This window comes from Ceratotherium simum, chromosome 2, assembly GCF_057802395.1.
Source record: "Ceratotherium simum simum isolate JZ-2026a chromosome 2, ASM5780239v1, whole genome shotgun sequence".
NCBI classification, from domain to species: Eukaryota; Metazoa; Chordata; class Mammalia; order Perissodactyla; family Rhinocerotidae; genus Ceratotherium; species Ceratotherium simum.
In genome coordinates this window covers 31,561,312-31,573,852 of record NC_141901.1, presented here as the reverse complement: position 1 = coordinate 31,573,852, position 12,541 = coordinate 31,561,312, and the positions used below count along the sequence as shown (strand labels likewise).

The window sequence follows — 12,541 nt, the reverse complement described above, 5'->3', positions numbered from 1 at the left end:
GGCTGCAAATATATTGAGTTACCTGCAATACTAAAACCTGCCACTTTTCTTCTTACACCTTTGAAGTGTGTCTCCTCTGTCAGGAATTCCTTGTACCTACCACCCCCGCTAGTAACCTACTACTGATCATTCAAATCCTAGCAGAGGCCTTGCCCGGGTACTCTGGCTCGGTTCTAGATATTCCTTCTTCTTTGTATTCACTTTGCCTTGTATATTGCTTCATTGTAACTTATATTACCTAGTCTTTGTAATTTTACTTTTTACGCATTCTTTTATTTTATTTTATTTTTTTTGCTGAGGAAGATTCGCCCTGAGCTAACATCTGTGCCAATCCTCCTATTTTGTGTGTGGGTTGCTGTCACAGCATGGCTGACGAGTGGTGTAGGTCTGCCCCTGGGATCCAAACCCATGAACCTGGGCCACCAAAGCGGATCATGCTGAACCTAACCACTATGCCATGGGGCTAGCCCCATTATTTTATTTTACATGTTCATTTTCTCATTGGATTGTAAGCACTTTGAGGTTAATGCCTTTTTATATTCTTCTCCCAATTTTTTAGGACAGGCTTGGGTACATCATAGGTGTTCCATAATCATTCATGATATGAACTAGGGAGTCATATGGATACTATCTTATCCACTGGTCCCAACATTCTCTAGAGGCAGGCAACTTTAGTACCATATCATATCCTGATGGACTAGTGAGAGCCCTAGACTGGGAGTCTGAGGAGCGAGTCCTAGCTCATCCATGAGTGGTTTTATGGCCCTAGACATATTACATAAAACGTATAAACACCCGTTTCCACGTGCATGGTCTATTTGTGGGACTGTCCTATGAAACGATTGCTTAGCAAGTTGGAAGATGTGTACTGGGAAGTATGGGAAATGGATCTAATAGGTAGAGTGAGGCCCATGTGGTTGGCATTGATAGTGTGACACTGAATGTCCAGCAGAGGGGTTAGACATGTGGCAAGAAATGGAAACCCAGTGGTTATGGGAGCACAGATGACAGATGCTGAAACCAGATTTAAGGACTTGTAGTCCTAAAATGTGCGGGATGTACTAGACTGGAGAGAGACTGAAGACAGGGATTTCAGCCAGGAGACCAAAGGACCTGGAGTCTGGGTAAATGAATGGTATTTTGGGAATGAAAAGGATCAGACTGTTTTGAAAGAACGAAGAAACGTGTAAGTCAAGGATGATTGAATAATTTGATTCATTTATTAATTTGGATTCCACAAAAACTTTGAGATGGGAAATGCTTCAGTACAATGTAAAGCTGTTTAACAATTAGAACTGCCCCCAAATAGCTGGAGAGTGTGGTCACAGATGCCGACCTTATCATGTAACTGTTGGAAATGAGGCTTTGCCAGGGTTGTCATAGAGACATTTGCTACATCTTCTGCAAGTTGGAACTAGACTCTTGAGATGTCTTCCATCTCTGTGTCTCTGTGTCTATATTTAGAGGTTTTCTAACTGGTTACTTGGGAGAATGGGCTTGACATTAGTAAGAACAAGGAAATTAGGAAAGGGAGGTAATTTGGATGTCAAGTAGAGTTTTGTTCATTTAAGACTGTGGTAGATCTTTCAGTTTCATAGAATATTGTTTCTGTATAATTGTTGATTTTCTTATTGGCTGTATCTCTGGCATCCATTTGATTTTGTCTCTCCAGAAACAAAGTGTGATCTGCTAGAATCCAGCTCTATTTTCAGGTGATTCTGAGGCTTAGCCCTCTAGTTCCCAGGGCCTCCTTTGTGGGAGGAGCCAGAGTTTGTTGTGGACTAGAAAAAATATAGTGGAAAAGAACTGGGGTTTTGGAGTTAGAGTGACCCAAATTTTTGTCCTGCATCATCCATCTACCGTGTGACGTTGGGCAGGTTACCCAATTTCTCTCATATCTGTTTTCTCAATGCTAAAAGTAGAGATCGTAACGTCACTTACTTCATAGGGTTTGGGAAAGGATTATAATAATAATAGCTAATGTTAATGTAGGAGTTAGGTACCAGGCATTGTATTATTTATATTCTCTATTCCATTAATTCTCCCTGAAACACCTATAAGGTATATACTATCATTGTCCCCATTATATTGACCAGTACACTGAGCCTCGAGGGGTTAAATAACTTGTCCTAAGTTATCCAGGTAGGAACTGGCAGAGTAGGGATTTGAACCTAGGTTGAATGACTGTAACAGCTCAGACCTTAATAACTGAAAGCTCTGTAGCTTCCCAAATATCACTCTTTCTGTGAAACCCTGAAAGCTCTTCTAAGACCCCCATTCAGATTAACCACCCCTTCTACCACGTTCCTATAACAAAATACCTGTAGCTTTAATTAGCTTGTATTTTATCATTTTTCAACTATTCAACCTTTAATTTTAGTCATTTGTTCATATGTCCCACTCTCATCACTAAATTATAAACTTTTGAATGCAAGAACTGTGCCGACCTATATATTTTCCCTCCAATGCTTTCTTTATGCGGAGGCATGCTCACTGTTAATTTGTTGGAAAGACATTATGTGAAAGGGTCACTCTTTCCCTAGGGAACGCCTTTGGTGCCGTGAGGTCACCTTTGCCTTTCTGTCACCAAAATAGAAAAATAAACATATCAAGGAGTACTATGAGCAGCACTAATGAAATGTGATCATTTAAAATAATGAAATAATTCACTTAGTCTAGTTAGAGTTCTTATATCACTCCCCCCCACCAAAAAAGTCATAAAAGCAGAAGTGATCTTTGCCTCAGTAAGTTGTACTGTTTTTGATATTTGGAATTAAACTAGACAAGAAATGAAGTATCAGGAACCAGTTCCTCCTTGTCTCTGGGCATCAGACACCCTATATCCCATTTCACCTTCACTTTTTCTCCCATTTGCCCCTTTGGTTGGAATGCAGGCATCATCCTGAAGCTTTGCGGTCAATGCCTTAGACGAGCTGGAGTCTGATCTTCCCTTGGTGGGGAGTGGATCTCTGGAAGTGATTGAATGAATCCCCAGGGTACCCATTATCAAGAGGGTTGGTCCTTGAGCCTATCCTTTTCTCCATTCTGCCACACCTGAGATGGAAAAAAGAAATTCCATGGCCACTTGGGTAGCAGTAGAGGGAGAAAGCAAGACTCCGGCCTCTGAATGCCTTTAGGTTGAGAAGAACCTTTAACTGCTTTAGGTGCAAAGTTGAATAATAGCAACGGTCCTGTTGGTAAAAATAAGAATGCACAGAGCATTTCACACGTATCAAAGCAATTATATATGTAGTATCTCTTATTTGTGTTCTTTCAGAAACAGCCCTGAGCAGTTGAATACATAGAAGGAATTACACAACTCTTTGGCAGTGTTCAGTGAAAGCCCTTTAGTTGTTTTTCTCGTTTTGTCTTCTGTCCCCTCATTCTTTCCTTATCCTGAATGAATCTCTCTATAGTTACATCTCACCATTCAGAACTCAGTGTTGGCAGCTTCACCCATCTGAAGCAACAGGGAGCCAGGATCTTATCATAGAAGCCCTCTACGTGACCAAAATTGGGACTCCATGCACTTCAGCCTGTGTGGTTGACTCCTCAGAGTGCCCAAAGGCCATCACCCAAAACCCCTTTACTCTTATTTCAAGCATGATTCTAACTGTATGGTTGTCGGGTTTCCCAGACTTTTCCTGTCAGAATATGTGCATGGTAATCACTAACATTTACTGAGCACAAAGTGCAGACGCTATCCTAAACACTCAGAGGTATGACTCAGGTAATCATCACAACCCCCCTGGGAGTGAGGTACCATGACTTGTCTCCTTTTTACAGGTGAAGACACAGCACGGAGGGGTTCAGAAGCAAGATCCCACAGCCAAAAAATAGTTAGGTTTGGCTTCCATGATCTGGTACCACAGCCCATGTTTTTAACTGTAACACTATGCTACCTTTGAAGAGGAGGCAGTAAAACTATAAAAAGGAGACTGGAGAACTTAAAAAGCCCAGCAAACAGAGTTCATGTACAATAGACATACAGACTCCCGGCTAGCAGTGGGCCTGGCTGATAATTGGCATTCGTAATGATAAATGATTTGGGTCATGAAGAGGAAGCCAAATTATGTTCAAGATTATCTAACTGTCTATCTTGGTATCTTTTAAAGATGCTAGATGGAAATATAACATGTTTTTAAATGATTTATATCCAAAATGCTGAAAATAAACACAGTTTTGGTAAACCCCCAGGAATATGGAGACGAGGCAGCTTGCTATAGAGTGATTTATTTCTCACCGGTTAACATTTTCTTGCCTTTCTGCCTGCTCCTGGGTTCCAGAGTCTCTGTTCCCTGGGAGTCTCCCGCAGAACAAAGGTTCTGGACCCATGGACTGCCTCCACCTCTTCACTGGACTCTCGCTCCAGAAAAGATGACAAGAATTTATAAATCACCCTAGACTGTGAATGGGGTGCTGTGCACATGCTGGACTCGATGTTGCTTTGCCTCTGCGGTGGCAGGTAGAGGGAGTGCAGTGCAGTCAATATCAGCCCTTTCGTAAACTACCATGAAAATGGAGGGGGCTAGTGGTCAGGGGATTCGAGAGGAGACAGGGGAAATCACTTCTTTGTCTGAAAGGGAAACACCTCGACTATTCCTTCAGGTCTGTTAAGTGTCTGTTGGGTGAGAAGGAAATTCTCCTCTTCTTTGCTTCCACTTCCCCCCATCCCCTTTATTTTTTGTCTCTTTGTAGAATAATATAAAATAAAAAAGCCAGCAGAAAGGGAGCTGCGATGCTGTCGTCCCTGGCGTTGATGTTATTTATTTTCCTCAGTTGCTGCTCTGGAAGCCTGGAGTTGACAGAGCGGTTTTGTAGAATAGAAACATTATAGACTGTTACTGTCAGAGTGTTAAATGTGATGGATAGAGAAATAGAGGCGAAGGAGGGGACTTAATACTGAGAGCCAGGGTGCTCATGGGAAAATAAACCATCCGCATATAAGAAATGAATGAGGTAATGTGGCGGGAGGTAATGGGCTTTCGCAACATGCCGGAACAGAGATGCTTATTACAGGGTGTGCTTAACCCTTGGCATGCTGATTTCCCTTTGTGGGTTCCGGGGCTTTTTGCCGTGTCCCTCTGTGGGAGCGTGTGTGTGGCTTTTCTTCAGGCAGGGAAGCAGGAGTGCTTAGAGGAGTGGAGACAAACGTGTTCTTAATAACGCTGTATTAGCAGCCTGTACATCAGAAAGCCCCGGCAGCTCGTGAGAGGTTGGGATCCCCGTGGCCGCGTGAGACAGAATGTGCCATGATGGCTGGGTTAGGGAGGAGAAGGGAGGGAACCTTGGGGAGCTTGCGACCGTTGATTTCTCCATTGGAGACTTCTGGGGAGTGCTTTGGTTGCTTGGGAGAGGAGGAGATTCATGTCCTAAGTGACCCCGGAAGATTCCCTGCCACTTTATGTAGCCAATGCCTCGCTGTTCACCCACTGACCGGAATGTGGTGGCTTTGCTGTAAGGTGGGAGGAGAGGAGCAGATATGGTCATCTTTATTACCTCCTTGTTGAGTATAGTGCATGCTATAGAGGTAATAAAGGTGAGCATGTCAGGTGGAGACCCTGTGTCAGATGGGCTGATGGAAGGGGCCCAGCTAGCCAAGGTGAGTTGAGTGAAATGAACTGAAAGGTGACCAGGTGCAGTGGGCAAGGTGCTTTTCCTTTGTATAGAGTTCCTGTGACCTTTCCCACCCATCTTTGTGTCCTGGTGGTGGCCAGCCCTGCGTCTTGCATGTGACAAACAAACAGTAAATTATGAGGCCTCATTTGATATGGGCCTCCATCCAGCTCTGGCAATTACCTGCTGTGTGGCCTTGAGCAAGTCATTTACCCTCTCTGGGTGTTAGTCTCCTTATGTATAACATGGGGATAATGACACCTCGTAAATTTGTTAGCAAGATTAAACTTAATCATGCTTGTGAAATTGTTGGCAGGCTATAAAACATTATGCAAACAGCCAAGTAGTACTGTTATTTCTGTTGTTAGTAACAAAACAATCCGTGTGTATTAAGTGATATGGTAAAGAATTTCACCCAAGAAATAATGTTTTCAAGCCAACAGCTTCACATGCTTTTATCCATACATTGCCATTTTTGTCTGATATTAAAGTCTCTTTGCCTTCAGTGGTGGACACCGCCCCGGCTGGATGTTTATATTGTTGGCAGTGGGTCAGTGGGCTCCTTGAATACTCTTGCAGTGACCATAGTCACCTAAAAGTCGTGGTCTTCCTTCCTCTCCTGTTCACAAGTTTCACAGAATCACCGAATTTTGGAGTTAGAAGGACCCTTAGTGAATGTCCATCACTGGCCTTGATTTAGTTTGGAAGGTACTTCCTGCTGAAGCACAGACCCCACCTCCAGCAACTCTTGGATCTTTTCCTGGAGCTCTGCCATCTAAGATGTTCCTCAGCCCAACCTCATCCTCTGAGATGTCGCTGCTGCCTATGAGATTATGACACTAAGGGCTCTGTCCTTACTGTGATGATAAGATGGTCCACATTCTGGGGAGTTTTGCTTGTCATTTTGCTTTCAGCGATCCTCAGTATTTCCACAGGAGCAGAAGGACCTAGGTTGCCTGGCATGGTCTCAGGTCTCATGGGACTGCCCCAGGTCTCAGGTTAGCATGTGGTGCCCACTGGTGAGGTGAGGTGCTAGTCTTATCTCCTTGCTTCCTTTTCCCTGTTTCTCTTCCTCACTCACGGGTCCAGACTTTCCAGGCAAGTTGGTCTCCTTGCTCTCCGTCTGTTCATGCTCCCCCATCTGCTCCTTCTGAGTTGCCTTTTTCTTTTTGTCCTGTATGTCTATCTAGTCTCTAGCCATTCTTCAAATTTTGCTTCTTCTCACTTTGTGCAACAATCACAGCTTACATTGAATTTTCCTTTCTCTTAATTTCTCAAATCTGTATTACTGTATGTAATAGCTGGCTATATAGTTTTTGGTGTTTCTCTGATTGTTTCACATGAGAGTATCTTGTCTTTCCAAGGATACTAACAATGTCTTGAGAAAAGGAGTATGTCCTATATAATTTTTTTCTTATAGATGGCACCACATTGCTCTCTTCTCTAATCATTTGTCATCTATTTCATGATAATGCTTCTGTAATATATAGCTTGCTTTTGCTTGTTTCTGGTCTTCCTCACTAGACTAGCAGCTCCTTATAGAAAGAAGCATCCTCTTAGGTGTCTTTTGTTGTCCTAAGGCATCTTGTATATAGTCTCTCTTGTTATCTCTTCAACTTATTGACAGTTTTTAACAGAAAAGTTCTCTTCCTGCCCTTGTCTACATGCTCAGATATCCTTACATTCAGCCTTGAATGGAATGGGAGTAAATGCTACATGTAAGTGACTTATAGTGACAGAATCTCATCTCTCACTGAATAATATTGTTGGCACATTCAAGTAAGAGTAGCCCTGAGGATTAAATGAGATGATGCATCTAAAGAGTTTAGAATGGTGCCTGACACATTAGGTGTCAGAACTTGTTAGTTGTAGTGGTAGCAGCATCAGCAGGAATAATGATGGTTGAGAAGCAGTAGTGGTAGCAATAATGCCTGATGCCCACTGATCTGTCTTTTGTGCCCCATTTATATTTTGGTAGAGTTCCACATATAACCATATAATGGATAGAATCTATAAGTGGAGAAACAGTAAATAACACCACACCCTCTGAAATGTGGGTCTACTTTGGGCTAGTGGGATCCTTCTGCCCCTTGCGTGTTCTGAAGCGGGGATCCTATCATGATGTCTTCCTGAGTGCCTCTGCAGTCCCAAGATATTCTCCTCAAATATGTCCCTGTAAAAGCCAACTCCTTTTGGGTTCATGAAGGAAGGTGTGTTTTAGGATACAATGAGGTACAAATCCCTGGGTTTGTTTGAAATTTGTAAGGAGGATAGCAATAAAGGAAGAGGGGAGATCCAACTCCTGGCCTTTGCAGAAGACTCCTCACCTCTCTGCATTTTTTAAAAAATTCCGCTAGGATGCATAGAGTAGTAGGATATGTAGACTATAGAGTTCATGGGAAAGGGAGAATGAGGCAAAGCTTCCAGGACCATACTTTTCCCTTGTTGATCACTTATTTTTCTAAGTTCCTGTCTTTTCTGTGTCAAAACACAATGCTGTACTTTGAACTTCACCAACTATTATCTCAGAAATGTATGTGCTGAGGCCCTTCATTTTTGAAAAAGGGAGTGTGTGATTGGAGTTCAGCAGGGGAATTGCTAGTGTAGCCAAGCTCTGGGGTTCTTAAGAATAATCTGGGGGTGTTTATAAAATGCAGTTTCACAGGCCCTGCCCCAGTAGGTTTGATATCGAGCTTAGAAATCTGCATTTCACAAACACCTTCGATGAATTAGATGCCTGTGGTACATGCCTTAGTCTTTGGGAAATACCTCTGCCTCTACACCTCTTCCATTCCACTGGTGGTGATGGCCTAGTTACTGGTCCTGAAGCTGATAATCCACTATCATGTGAGAGCATTTAAAAGGCTGCCTATGGGCTGACTTCAGCAGCACATATAAAAAATGAGAACAATACAGAGAAGATTAGCATGGGTCCTGCACAAGGATGATGGGCACATTTGTAAAGCATTTCATGTTTTTTTTGCCAAGCTGTAGACTTGTGATTTGTGCACTTTTCTATATCTGTGTTATATGTCAAAAAATTTTTAAAAAATAGCATCTATTGTCCTTTTTTTAATGTCACTGTGACATATGACCCAAAGCCAAGATCTTTTGACCTACATCAAGAACCTATTTTGAAGAGAATAAAAAAACGTTATTATGGATCCATGGTTTTCCAGTGGGCAGCTGCCATTGGGGTATTAAGACGCATGTTAGTACACTTTTGTTAAAAAGTGTAGTTTGTGTAGCAGTTTTTTTGCCGGGGGGGTGGTAGGAGGGAACACAGTGTTCTTTGTTCCTCCTGTTAGTAGGAGGCAATTACCATGATGAGATTTTTTTTGGTGTCTACCATATATAGATGAGAATGTTTGTTGTCTGAACTAGGCTAGGAGAACACACCATAATATGGCCCTGGGCATTCATGGAGATGGGGAGTGAGGAGAAAATAAGAGGATGTCTTGAGCTCACATTCATAAGCATGAGGCTCAAGCTTTTTCTGAGGTCACTGAGATGTAATTGTATTTACTCAATTTTATTTGCATTGCCTCATTCTGGTAGAGTTGCTGTATTTATAGACATCATTTGGCTTCCCTTCCACACCAGCACTTCCGTATTTGAGTTGACTATTCATTTTGAGTTAGCTGAGTTGTGTTTGAGTATGAGTGTGTGCACTCATATGGATGTATATTGTGTATGTGTATGCATATATGTTTATGCCTATATTCATGTGACTGGCCATCCTCTTCTCGTGGTCTGTTGAAGAGACTTTGTCTATTCCAGAATGCAGAGATAATTAACTTGTTGTGCCAATTCCACTGATATTCAACCGTATAATGGCTTTTGATTTTTAAAAACATGGTGTTTGCAAATATCTATTCTTATTCCTCTGTTTTTCCACTATGTTATTCTAAATGTGGACGGCAAAGGAACTTCAGGATGGTTGTGTAGAGTTGTGTGAGAGAGGAGAATGTGTTTAGAATAGCTGATGTGTGTGTAATGGATTGCTGGGTATAGATTTGTGTATCTGTTGTTCAGCTGTGGTGGTGGAGCTGGGGGAGGGAGAAAAGAAGACACCCTCTGCCGCCCAAATAACATGCACTTGCACACACACACACACACACACACACACACACACACACACAAATTGCTCTTTGCTGATTATCATGAGCCTAAACTCATTTCGGCTGAGATGATCTGTTAGCCAAGAGCCCAAGCCTACAAGTGAAAGCTTGGGTGTCTGCCCCTGCTGGTCATAGCCACAGCTTCCCTCACTGGCTGTTAATCAGTTTGGGAAACTCGAGCCACTTCTGCTGGCTAGACTCGGCTTTCTGCCTGAACCTAGAAGCACAGACCTGAGACAGGTCGGGAAGGAAAAGGGATGGTTCCTCCTCCTACCTTTTCCTAAACTTCTCCACACAGATCCAATAGCACCCATGAGGACTGAACCACCTTGTTACAATGGGCTCTGGCATTCAGAGCAACTTTCCTACAAATCTCTTTTTATTGGCATTTCCTCCAATTTAACCATCCCTGAATTGCATTTGAATCAGTTGAGAGAAAGAGAGAGAAGGAGAAGGGAGGAGGCTCCCCCCCTCGCTCTTGGAAAAGCAGCTCACAACCAGCTTTATTTGGTAAAACGCTGCAATAGATGCTTGTCAGAAATAATTTATTCCTGTTAGCTGTAATCTGAAGGAAAACAGATACAAGTCCTATAGTTAAAAAAAAAAAGTAAAGTAGTCTTGCTTTCGCTGACAGTACAAAGGTGTCATATACAAGAAGGATTGACACAGACCAAGGGGTCTTGTGGGAAATATGATAATAACTATAAAGAAGACAGATTATTCCCCAGTTGCCAACATTCAAACCTTTTTACAGTCAGTTCAAACATATAAAACTTTATTGCTCTAGCAGAAAGGGGAACAATTTCTGGTTGCACAGCTTTCCCAGGGCTGGGTTTATACTGTCTGTGTTATTGCTCTATAGTGGCATTTTAAAGTTTATTGAACAAGACTTTTACAATTGAAGGAAGTATATAAAACTGTAAATTTATTAGATTTTTCAGGATAAGTGCCCTTTCTAGTTGTGCTCAAGAATTCGGAGCTACGAGAAACTGCTAGTTACAAGACTTATTAATATTAAAGACTGAGAGTACGCACATTTTATACCTTAACTGATCTCAAAAATAATATTATTATATTACTGAACGTCAGAGCTCTGATGCTATAGAATTGGATGGATACACACACGTAGGACTCTAAATACCAGACGTGTTCATTTTTCACTGGTGAAAAAGTTAGCTTTTGTCATATCTTACTTTATTTAATTTGAACACAATTACTCAGGATGCTCCTCTGTTCACTGAAGGATGTCTCAGGGTATATGTTTTTTTCTCAGATCCTTGCTGATTTTCCAGCATTTCTCAGTGTATGGCTGTAATGCAGGTGGTAGGTTTTAAGAGCATATTTTAGGTGAAGCAACATATTGTAGCATCCACAAAAAGCAACTATACTTTTGATAATCAAAATACTACTAAAAAGTTCTCTTTTATGTTTTCCAACATCTCATTTTTTATATCTTAAAAGTCTTGTAGGAACATGATTTCAGGAATTTTGTAATGTTTGTAACAATCTGTATTAGGGTTTCTCAACCTCTGCACTATTGACTTTTTGGGCCAGAAAATTCTTTGTTATAGGGGGCTGTCCTGTCCCTGGTTTCTAGTATAGATGCCAGCAGCATCCCCGCTCCTCCATTGTGACAATCAAAAATGTCTCCAGACATTGCTAGGTGTCCCCTGGGGGCATAGTCATCCCCTGTTGAGAACCACTCATTTATACAGTATTATGTCTCTGAAAAAAATAAATTTTAGTGTAAATATATAATATAGGTAGTATTTGGTAATAAATAAAGCTATAGTTATCAAATATGATGAATTATAGGATTATTTGCTTTCAGAAATGTCTAACTGTGGACTTCTCTTAACTAGTGTGTTCCCAAAAGAATGTAACATAACTCAGTCTTTAAAACTTTACATATAATTTCGCAGGACCACATTATTCTGTAACAGGAGGTGTCCTGTTTGCTTGCCTAAGTCTGAAGGCGTTTATTTATGGCAGATCCACTTATGAAACTGGGTTGCATATTCTTTTTATATTATCTTATGATTAACCACTTATATGTTTGCCTCTTTGATTTTTCATGGGCAAATGTGGAAACATATGTACATATACATATATGTTTATATTGTGAGACCACACAGTGAAGGATTTGAGAAGTACAGAGACGATTTTGGTTATAATTTTCTCACTTGACATGTTTAATTTTGAGGTACCATTAACTTGCCTTTAATTTTCAATTTGTGTTCTAGAATTTTTTTAACCTCTTTGGAAGGCTTTGTTAGTGGATACGTTAAAAACATTCAAAGAAGTTGTTCATAGCACCTGCTCACCTTCATGCTGCCTAATGTTATGCATGTGTGAATGGCACTTTGATCTGAGATTTTGTGTTAATTTGCCTAATGGCCATAGCATTTACAGAAATAATTAAGATAAAATGTTTTCAAAAGAGATTAAATTATAATGGGCCTTTAGTTTTTGACTGCCTGAATTTTGGAATTCTATATTTCTTTTTTCTTTTTTTAAATTCCAGACACATGTGACTTACTAAGGGGCATCTTGAAAGTGTCTCAGTTCTGTAGAGCCACCGTGCTTTTCTGTCCCTATGGCCTCGGATGGCTGGGTGATGTTAGCCATATGACAATGTGTCTTCTCTCCTCTTCTTGCCATCTCTATAGGTCATTGGGCCCCTAGTCTGTAGGCACGTCAGAGATTTTCTTTTGTGAAGATGTGTGACATCCTTAAGAAGTATGGCATAATTCACTTTATTCACTAAATGTCTTTCTGATAAGCTGGGTGTAAATTGTATGATT

The 12,541-nt window shown here is 41.2% G+C and overlaps 1 protein-coding gene and 1 non-coding gene across 7 annotated transcripts in view; both read left to right on the top strand.

Moving 5' to 3' along the window:
- Positions 1–12,541, top strand: part of PBX1 (PBX homeobox 1) — a 273,492-nt gene that overhangs the window by 125,194 nt on the left and 135,757 nt on the right. The gene's annotated exons all lie outside the window — the stretch shown is intronic.
- Positions 8,490–8,595, top strand: LOC147917801 (U6 spliceosomal RNA). Its single transcript, XR_015549330.1, has one exon. It is a non-coding gene; the product is annotated as a U6 spliceosomal RNA (small nuclear RNA).